Source organism: Octopus bimaculoides, chromosome 1 (assembly GCF_046866305.1).
Source record: "Octopus bimaculoides isolate indiv1 chromosome 1, ASM4686630v1, whole genome shotgun sequence".
NCBI classification, from domain to species: Eukaryota; Metazoa; Mollusca; class Cephalopoda; order Octopoda; family Octopodidae; genus Octopus; species Octopus bimaculoides.
The window spans coordinates 63,698,895-63,710,743 of NC_142928.1; positions in this window are offsets into that span (position 1 = coordinate 63,698,895).

The window sequence follows — 11,849 nt, forward strand, 5'->3', positions numbered from 1 at the left end:
GTAATTATTGGTGCACCGGGATATGTAACATGCTGCCTAAATACCAATCTTGAGAAAGGAGAAAGCTGATTCGAAGACAACAGATCCAAGCCATCACTGAAACTGTAAAAATCCGTAAAACTTTCCAGAAGTTTATCATTTAAGTATATATGCGAATGCCTTGATTTGCCACTATATGCATGACAATACACACAGACAATTATGTAAAGCAAGTGAAGAACAAGTTGAGCAATCTACTGAGTTATCATCAAAACTTGCTGATAACTCAATGGAATACTCAATTGTTTGACTGTTATTATTACAGTTCTACTCTTCGCTGATACTTTGGAATACTATGGCAGTTGTGGATTACCAAACAACAGAATGTATTTCATCGATACCTTCCGTACTCGGTTAATAGATTACTTCACTGTCTGTTCTGTGTAATTCTATTTAGCCAATTAGTGGCGTGTTTCACATAGATATGCCTGGATTCGTTATGGAAGCATTATAATCGGGAATGTTTGTGTGTGTTTGCAGTTGACGTTAGGATGTTTGCAGGTGTGAATATTCTTGATAGGCCAGTCGAGTGTTTCAAATGTTGGAACCAAAATATGTATGTATGTATGCATGTATATATATATATATATATATATATATATATATATAAATTAAAACAGTAGGGTAAAAAAATTGGATATTAATTAATATCAATTTAATACCAGGGAACAAGCACGTTGAAAGAATCAAAGAGATTCTGAAAAAATATCTGAGATCTCAAAGGATTATTGTATATGTATATATAAAGGAGACCACTAGGTGGACTGTTAATGTGCTAGAAGAAGATTACATATAATGCGTCTACTAAGACCGAATTGTTCTCAAAGAAAAATTTAGCGAAGCAACAAAACGTATACGGGCAAGACAAGTGAAAATTACATAAATACATATAACGTTATCCACAAACCGGTTTCGAATATTAATATTTCCTTACCGAAAATATCTGTTTCTCATCAGTATGGACTGCCAAATAAATATAATTCCCAGAATCGTATACTAGTTGTTCCCCACGAATGAAGAACGTGCACACGGTTCTGTTAATTATATTTATGGTAAGATTCAAAAGTCTTCGTTTTGGCGCGCTAAATCCGGAAATATCTCTGCAGAAAATGGTTTCCGCATCGAATATACCAACTTTGAGAACGTGGTTATGGTTAATTAAATTAAAACAGTAGGGTAAAAAATTGAATATTAATTAATATCAATTTAATACCAGGGAACAAGCACATTGAAAGAATCAAGGAGATTCAGAAAAAATATCTGAGATCTCAAAGGATTATTGTATATGTATATATAAAGGAGACCACTAATATATATATATATATGTATATATTTATACTCTAGTGTGTGTTTCCACATGAAATGATATGGATTTCTTCCTTTCTTATTTTTTTCCATAGTCTGAAAAGAATGTAAAACCCTCAAGCAAAGCCAAGTTAACACTACGCCAAACCTAAACCCCTTTGGCCAGCTTCCAATACGTAAAAATGTCGCATATAATGCGATGTAATATAAGAGTCAAATGGCGTTATAGAAAGAGATAAAAATGTCTGCTTTTCCACGAACTGGTAAAGTTTGTCGTTGTTGGCGGCGGTGGTAGCGGCAGCGCTGGAGGTTTTGATGATGATGATGACGACGATGATGATGACGGTGATGACGGTGATAACGATGATGACAAGGATGACGGTGATGATGATGATGATGAAAAACTATTGTGACAAGTGGTGATAGTGGTGGTGGTGGTGGTGGATTGTTATGATGCTAATGGTAGGAGTAATGGTGGTTGCGGTAAGAGTATTGATAATGGTGGCGACCATCTCGTTGGTGATGATGATAATAGTGATGTTAGTAATGGCGAATGGTTGGCGGTGGTAATGGTGGTGGTGGTGGTAGCAGTGGTGTCGGTTGTGATGTAGCGGCTGTGGTAATAGTGATGGAGGCTGTGGTAGTAGTGTTGCTGGTGGTAGTGTTGGAGGCGGTGGTAATGGTGGTGGTAATAGAATGGCAATGCCGGTGCTGGTAGTAGTAGTTGCGGTGATAGTGGTTGTAGTGATGGTAATGGTACCGAGGGTATATTGGAGGTGGTGGTGATGGTAGTAATAGTAGTGATGGTATTTATAGCATCGATGATAGTGGTATCTGTGGTGAATGCGGTGGTTGTGGTGATGGCGGTGGCGATGAAACTGGCGGTGGTGTGACGTTGCTAACAACAATTGATGCTAATTACCAATAGATGGCGGTGGTGTGGTGGTGGTGATGTTGTTGTTGTTGTTGTTATTGGTAGTGTTGGTTTTGGCGGTGGTTGCGGTGGCGTTGGTGTTGGTGGTGATAGCGGTGGTTGTCGTGGTGGTTGTGGTGAGTGTGATGGTGGTATCGGTGGTGGTTGTAGTAGTGGTGATGGTTCTAGTAGTGGTGGTGGTAGTGGTTTGTGATGGTTATGGTTGTGGTGGTGGTGGCGGCGTTGGTTTTGGTGGGAGTGGTGAGTGTGATGGTGGTATCGGTGGTGGTTGTAGTAGTGGTGATGGTTCTAGTGGTGGTAGTGGTTTGTGACGATTATGGTGGTGGTGGTGGTGCGGACTGTGACGACGGTGGTGATAGGTGGACGGTTGATTACATATAAGACTAATAGTAGTGGTGTATAAGGATGGTGCGAGATAATACGTCTTCCTTTAATAAAGAATACCAAACACCAAGTAAAAAGAGATAGATGACATTTTATGGCGAGGATTTAAGGAAGCTAAACGAAGAAATGGAAGAAATGCAAAATTATATTCATCCTTTCTTTTCTTGGCAGGAATAATCAAGAACAATCTTTGGTTTATTTACTCTTTTCTTTACAATCAAGAAAAAGAAAAAAAGTTTAAAAAATGCTAATAGATACTAAGAAGAGAAGCCGACTCAACAAAAAAAAAATATTATAAAAATGACGATCGTGTTTAATGTTGATTTACACCAACAAAGGGAAAAATATAGGGCAGAGTATACCACTAGTGATCGTTCCGTAACTCCTCTTAAAGAAAAGGTTCCCCTTTCCCACCACAATAAAAGTCTAACCACTCCCTGCAAAATACATCAACAATGACAACCACACACACACACACACACACACACACACACACACACACACACACACACACACACACACACACACACACACACACACACACACACACACACACACACACACACACACACACACACACACACACACACACACACACACACACACACACACACACACACACACACACACACACACACACACACACACACACACACACACACACACACACACACACACACACACACACACACACACACACACACACACACACACACACACACACACACACACACACACACACACACACACACACACACACACACACACACACACACACACACACACACACACACACACACACACACACACACACTTATATAGATATATATACATATATAAGTATATGGATATATGTATGTATATGCACACACATATACGTACATATATGTGTGTGTGTGTGTGAGTGTGTGTGTGTAATATATACGTACATATACATAGATGTATGTACACGCACATATAAAAACATAAATAAATAATATATATTTGTTTACATATATATATATATATATATATGTAAACAAATATATATTTAAGTGCATATATGTGCATGTGTGTGTTTATGTGTGTGTGTGTGTGTGCGCGCGCGCGTATGAATGTGTGCGTGTGTGCCTCATTCAATGTTATTCATTTTGTTATGTTCCTCAAAAAAATTCTTACGGGCAAGAACAAGAAGAATATCAACAAAGACTGCAGCAAAGCAGAATCATTATCAACTCCACCACCACCACCACCAACAACAACGTCACCACCACTCCGCCATCCTCCTCCTCCTCCTTCTCTTCCTCATCATCATCACGATTAACTTGCCATCACCGTCAAGTTACCATCAACATTGTCAACATGAAGAAGAAGAAAAAAGAACAGCAACAGCAACAACAAAAACAGTGGTTTTGATGGCAAAGCATTTCAGAATTTATTTGAATCTTACCATAAAACACCGAAAGTGCGGATATAAAACTCTGTTCGGCAACCCCCACAAAACAAGCCAACAAGCAAGCTAAGACGCAAACAGAAACACCACCCACGCCACCACTAACACCGTTATTACCACTGGCACCGCCAGCACCCCCGCCGCCGCCCCTACCACCACCACCACCAACAACAACAACACGATCACGACGACCACCACTAACAATAACACAAACAAAAACTATTGACTGAGTGGAAATAAAATAGCTTATTTTATTTAGAAACATTACTGACCATTTTCTTCGTACAAGAAGTACCAACTGACTATTAGAGTAGCAATCGCTACGCACAATGGATATTCTTTCATTTCTTTGATTTTTATTGCTATTGTTGTCGTTGTTGTTGTCGTTGTTATAATGCTAATAATAATAATAATTATTATTATTGTTATTATTATTATTATTATTCCTTGTTTTTTCATGTCTTTCTCCTCTGCGGCAATAAAAGAATCCATCACACATGTATGCATTAGGAATGCCTACATATTCTATCTATCTATCTATCTATCTATCTATCTATCTGTTTGTCAGCCTGTCTGTCTGTCTAACTTAGTGACTGTCTCTGTCTGTCTGCCTGTCTGTATCTGTTTATTTATCTCCTCACCTTAACCCCCCCCCCCAGCAAAAAAAAAACTAAAACAAAACAAACAAACGTACACACACTCACAAATGTACATATATTGTGCACGCGTGCATGTGTGAGTATGTGTGTATGTACCCGTGTCAGTGCATGTGTGAGTATGTGTGTATGTACCCGTGTCAGTGCATGTGTGAGCAGTATGCGTGTTTGTATGTGTGTGTGTGTGTGCATGTATATATATATATATATATATATATATATATATGTACACGTACATACATACACACACATTTGATACTTTTGAGTTATGATGCAAATGGAGACCAACGGCTAGGGTGTCAAGATCTGTTGATAATGATCAGCGCTTTCTTTATCTCTCTCGGTACACACACACACACACACACACATATACATACATACATACATACATACTTAAGCACTTATAAATGTACATACGCCTAATATACAGACATAAAAACCCAAATAAAGTAAGCACCACAAGAACAGTTATAGCGATCACATAAAAAAAAGGTAAGTATAAAGAACTAATCGGTTCCATTGTTAACATATTGATACAAGATGGAGATGAGATAAGTAAAAAAAGAAATATGGGGGAAAAAATGGAAAAAAAAAAATGAAGAGGAAATAAGCTGAAAATCTATACTCCGTTTTTGTATATATATATATATATATATATATATATTATATAGAAGCAAACGCACACACGCACACACACAAACGCATACACATATACATACGTATGCATATATGTATATATATATCTCTCTCTCTCTCTCTCTATATATATATATATATATATATATATATATAAATGTATATGCAATATATATGAGAAAAGAAACTAAATATGTATATAGGAATAAAAGATTTTTACTGTAAATACATAAGATATATAGAAAGAAGATGGAGTGTAAAACAAAATATTCACAAAACAAAGGCAAAAATATACTTCGTTGGACATTGACAGAAATAATAGAAATACTACTACTACTACTACTACTACTACTACTACTACTACTACTACTACTACTACTACTACTACTACTACTACTACTACTACTACTACTACTACTACTACTACTACTAAGAAGAAGAAGAAGAAGAAGAAGCTAATTCCTGACTTTCGATTCATATCAATAACTTACCTTCTGAATCTATTTATTGTTTTGTTTCATAATCTCGTGTAGTTAGGGGAGAAAAGGCGAGAGAGGGAGAGTGAAAGAGAACGAAAAAAACAAAACAAAACAATCAACGAAGCAAGTTAAAGAGATAAATAAATATATTTTTTGACAGTGAAACTGCATCTGTGTCTATCTATGATGATTGTTAGCATTTTCTTGAACAAAAGCGTTGCCAGAACCAGCAAAGAAAAGGAAGCAAAGTATTCTTAAGCCAATAGTATTGTTTTTATTTGTGTCGTTATTGTTTTGTTAAGACTTTGATCAACGGAATTATTCAGTAGAAGTAGTAATAAGATAAAATAAAATAAAATGAAGAAGAAAGTTGTAGTTTGCTCGAAGCATTATGATACAGAAGTAAAATAGCAAAGGAGAGCTTCTTACATGGACAGATCCTGCTATGTTGATTGCCGCAGGATCTATGTTAACTTACATTTCCTCAATCGGTTCACTTCTGAAGAAGGGCCTTAGTGCCTGAAAGATCTAAAGGTTACTTAACTTTCCTGTTCTGCATTATAAGAAGCTCTCCATATTAAATGGCAGTCTGTCGGTTACGATGACGAGGGTACCAGTTGATCGGGTCAACAAAACAGCCTGCTGCGGAAATTAACGGATAAGTGTGGTTCAACATTTTACAGGTAGGCGTACCCCTAACGTAATTAGTTCTCAGGGAGATTCAGCATGATGCAGAATGTGTCAAGGCTAGCCTATTCAATTACAGGTACAACTCATTTTTACCAGTTGAGTAGACTGGAGTATCATGAAATAGTGTATTGCTCGAGGACACAATGTTGTTGGCACTCCGTCGCTTACGACGTCGAAGGTTCCAGCTGATCCGATCAACGGAACAGCCTGCTCGTGAAATTAACGTGCAAGTGGCTGAGCACTCCACAGACACGTGTACCCTTAACGTAGTTCTCGGGGATATTCAGTGAGACACAGTGTGACAAGACTGGCCCTTTGAATTACAGGCACAACAGAAACAGGAAGTGAGAGTGAGAGAAGGTTGTGGTGAAAGAGTACAGCAGGGTTCGCCACCATCCCCTGCCGGAGCCTCATGGAGCTTTAGGTGTTTTCGCTCAATAAACACTCACAACGCCCGGTCTGGGAATCGAAACTGCGATTCTATGATCGCGAGTCCGCTGTCCTAACACCACTAGGCCATTGCGCCTCCACTGAGGATACAATGCACTGCCGGCTATCGAACTCACAACCTTACGATCGTGAGCCGAATACCCCTAACCACTAAGCCACGCACCTTCAAGGCGAAACTCTCTGAATTAATCATTTGTTAGTTTGCTAAAACAAAATAAATTAAAATAACATTAGCAAATACTTTGTGTACAGAAACTGTCCATAATGTTGTTGTCCCACAACTCTTTGTATATCCCTGTAGTGGGTCTGATAACAGTCAGGATACTGAAAGTCCAACAGCAAACTTTCTGTGTTTAAAAGCATGTTGTATACACCTATGTCATCCTAGATTGAATAGACTTTGCGATCAAAAGCATTCCAACAATGATTTTCCTTTCCTTCTGTCACGTGTCTAGACCTGTATTATTCATTGTGTCCATCTCTTTTCAGGGCTGTAGGCAGGCTGTAACGTCTGAAAAATATTTAGCTGAGATTTATAATAGACTGAGCGACCATATGTTGGCACTCCGTCGCTTACGACGACGATGGTTCCAGTTGATCCGATCAACGGAACAGCCTGCTCATGAAATTAACGTGCAAGTGGCTGAGCACTCCACAGACACGTGTACCCTTAACGTAGTTCTCGGGGATATTCAGCGAGACACAGTGTGACAAGACTGGCCCTTTGAATTACAGGCACAACAGAAACAGGAAGTGAGAGTGAGAGAAGTTTGTGGTGAAAGAGTACAGCAGGGTTCGCCACCATCCCCTGCCGGAGCCTCATGGAGCTTTAGGTGTTTTCGCTCAATAAACACTCACAACGCCCGGTCTGGGAATCGAAACTGCGATTCTATGATCGCGAGTCCGCTGTCCTAACACCACTAGGCCATTGCGCCTCCACTGAGGATACAATGCACTGCCGGCTATCGAACTCACAACCTTACGATCGTGAGCCGAATACCCCTAACCACTAAGCCACGCACCTTCAAGGCGAAACTCTCTGAATTAATCATTTGTTAGTTTGCTAAAACAAAATAAATTAAAATAACATTAGCAAATACTTTGTGTACAGAAACTGTCCATAATGTTGTTGTCCCACAACTCTTTGTATATCCCTGTAGTGGGTCTGATAACAGTCAGGATACTGAAAGTCCAACAGCAAACTTTCTGTGTTTAAAAGCATGTTGTATACACCTATGTCATCCTAGATTGAATAGACTTTGCGATCAAAAGCATTCCAACAATGATTTTCCTTTCCTTCTGTCACGTGTCTAGACCTGTATTATTCATTGTGTCCATCTCTTTTCAGGGCTGTAGGCAGGCTGTAACGTCTGAAAAATATTTAGCTGAGATTTATAATAGACTGAGCGACCATATGTTGGCACTCCGTCGCTTACGACGACGATGGTTCCAGTTGATCCGATCAACGGAACAGCCTGCTCATGAAATTAACGTGCAAGTGGCTGAGCACTCCACAGACACGTGTACCCTTAACGTAGTTTTCGGGGATATTCAACGTGACACAGTGTGACAAGGCTGACCCTTTGAAATACAGGCACATCAGAAACAGGAATTAAGAATGAGAGAAAGTTGTGGTGAAAGAGTACAGCAGGGTTCGCCACCATCCCCTGCTGGAGCCTCGTGGAGCTTTAGGTGTTTTCGCTCAATAAACACTCACAACGCCCAGTCTGGGAATCGAAACCGCGATCCTATGACCGCGAGTCCGCTGCCCTAACACCACTGGGCCATTGCGCCTCCACTTCAGCGACCATAACATAGCTAATAAATATTTTGTCGTCACAGAAGCTATCTTGAATAGATGTGATGTGTCTCATAACTCAGTTTTAGTGGGTACTGATAGTAGCTTCATCCTTATGTAGTCATGTAGTGAGTACATGAAGGTATGATAGTCATTGTGATAGGGGAAGCTATCTGTTGGCTGCTATTGTTTAGCCCCTGGTCAATCACCTACGAGGTCGTTTCAAGAAGTTCTCAGACTAGACATACTCTTTTACTCTTTTACTTGTTTCAGTCATTTGACTGTGGCCACGCTGGAGCACCGCCTTTAGTCGAGAAAATCGACCCCAGGACTTATTCTTTGTAAGCCTAGTACTTATTCTATCGGTCTCTTTTGCCGAACCGCTAAGTTACGGGGACATAAACACACCAGCATCGGTTGTCAAGTGATGCTGGTGGGGGGGGGGGACAAACACACACACACATATATATATATATACATATATACGACGGACTTCTTCCAGTTTCCGTCTACCAAATCCACTCACAAGGCGTTGGTCGGCTCGAGGCTATAGTAGAAGACACTTGCCCAAGGTGCCACGCAGTGGGACTGAACCCGAAACCATGTGGTTGGTAAGCAAGCTTCTTATCACACAGCCACTCCTGCTTAATAATAAAAAAAACAACTTATTTACCTAAGTTTTAACATCGTCCACTTTGAAATGGTAACCTCGCACAGCAATACACCGGTCCCAGCGTTCTTGCCACTTTTGGAATCCGGTCTGGAAATCGTTTTCTATAAGAGAGTCGAGGACCTTCTGCGACTCGCTCTGGATCTCCTACAACGGTGATAAAACGGCGACCTTTGAGCAGCATTTTCCTTTGGGGGAAGAGATGAAAGTCTGCAGGTGCTAAATCTGGCGAATAGGGTGGGTGCAGAAGCGATACCATGTTTTTGACTAAAAACTCGCGAGTGAAGAGAACTCGGTTTTCCAGGGACGTCTTCCAGGGATGTTCTCCCGCTTTCGAAGCACCTATGCCAGTCAAAACATTACGTACGACCCATTGCTTCGTCACCGTAAACTTGCCGAAACATGCTCAATGTCTCTGTAGCTGACTTCCCAAGTTTAACGCAAAATTTCATGTTAGCTCTTTGTTCCTATCCATGACAAAAATTGCCGACTACAGCATACACGTGATCACAAAAACACAAATTTCACAACATGCGAAGTAAACACACCAACGTCACTGAGCACACTGCCTCATGAAGGTCACTGCACAGGCGCGATCCCAGGAATATTTCGAAGGGAGGGAGCAAGGTCAAAATTGAGTATAATTCCAGGAGAAAAGGGTATAATAACATTATTTAGAAGGGCGCATTTCTTTTCTTGAGGCGAGTACGTGCCCCTCGATCTCCCGGTCCGCCTTGCTGCTAGCTCTCACTGCGCATGCAACAGTGTACTGCCATCTGTTGGCGCGCTACAGAACTAATCCGGGAACTTTTTGATATCACCTCGTACAACATTTTTATGATACACGGATGACGTTTTCATACATAGGCAACACAATGAACTGTTCAAGTTATTGCTGATCACTCGAATTCATTACGTATATTACTTTGGTTTATCCTGGAAAAAGAAAACAAAAGCCAGCTGAAATTCCTTGATATATCGTTGAGAAGTGGCTGTGTGATAAGTAGCTTGCTTACCAACCACATGGTTCTGGGTTCAGTCCCACTGCGTGGCACCTTGGGCAAGTGTCTCCTACTATAGCCTTGGGCCGACCAAAGTCTTGTGAGTGGATTTGGTAGACAGAAACTAAAAGAAGCCCGTCGTATATATATATATATATATATATATATATATATATATATATATATATATAGTTATCGCCAAGCCAACATGGCAGTCCCAAAATTAGGACGAAAGCTGCCGTGAATTAGCTCCAAGAAGCCATCGCCTCTAGCTAGCTATGTGACACACGAACCTGTGTCCTTTATAACCTTCGAACAGGGGAGGTCAGCAGTGTCCCCCTGCTGGTTTGGCATCTGCAGACTAGACTAGTTTCAGGGTGTTGCCCCTTGTCAATGCAGAGTAGCCAAGCCTTAGCCAGGCGGCGCTGCTGACTATCTGCTCGAAGGTTATTTATCTAATTTCAGTGGAATCTATCCACTGGTTTTCAGAAATAGAGTTATTAATATTTCTAAGTCTCTCTAAAGGAGACTACGGCAGCGGTACTGGAAATTAATAGTTATCGCCAAGCCAACATGGCAGTCCCAAAATTAGGACGAAAGCTGCCGTGGCTTGGCGATAACTATTAATTTCCAGTACCGCTGCCGTAGTCTCCTTTAGAGAGACTTAGAAATATTAATAACTCTATTTCTGAAAACCAGTGGATAGATTCCACTGAAATTAGATAAATAACCTTCGAGCAGATAGTCAGCAGCGCCGCCTGGCTAAGGCTTGGCTACTCTGCATTGACAAGGGGCAACACCCTGAAACTAGTCTAGTCTGCAGATGCCAAACCAGCAGGGGGACACTGCTGACCTCCCCTGTTCGAAGGTTATAAAGGACACAGGTTCGTGTGTCACATAGCTAGCTAGAGGCGATGGCTTCTTGGAGCTAATTCACGGCAGCTTTCGTCCTAATTTTGGGACTGCCATGTTGGCTTGGCGATAACTATTAATTTCCAGTACCGCTGCCGTAGTCTCCTTTAGAGAGACTTAGAAATATTAATAACTCTATATATATATATATATATATATATATATATATATATATGTGTGTGTGTGTGTGTGTGTGTGTGTGTGTGTGTGTTTGTGTGTGTGTGTGTGTGTGTGTGTATGTTTGTGTGTATGTTTGTGTGTCTGTGTTTGTCCCCCCAACATCGCTTGACAACCGATGCTGGTGTGTTTACGTCCCCGTAACTTAGCGGTTCGGCAAAAGAGACCGATAGAATAAGTACTAGGCTTACAAAGAATAAGTCCCAGGGTCGATTTGCTCGACTAAAGGCGGTGCTCCAGCATGGTCGCAGTCAAATGACGGAAACAAGTAAAAGAGTTAAAGAAT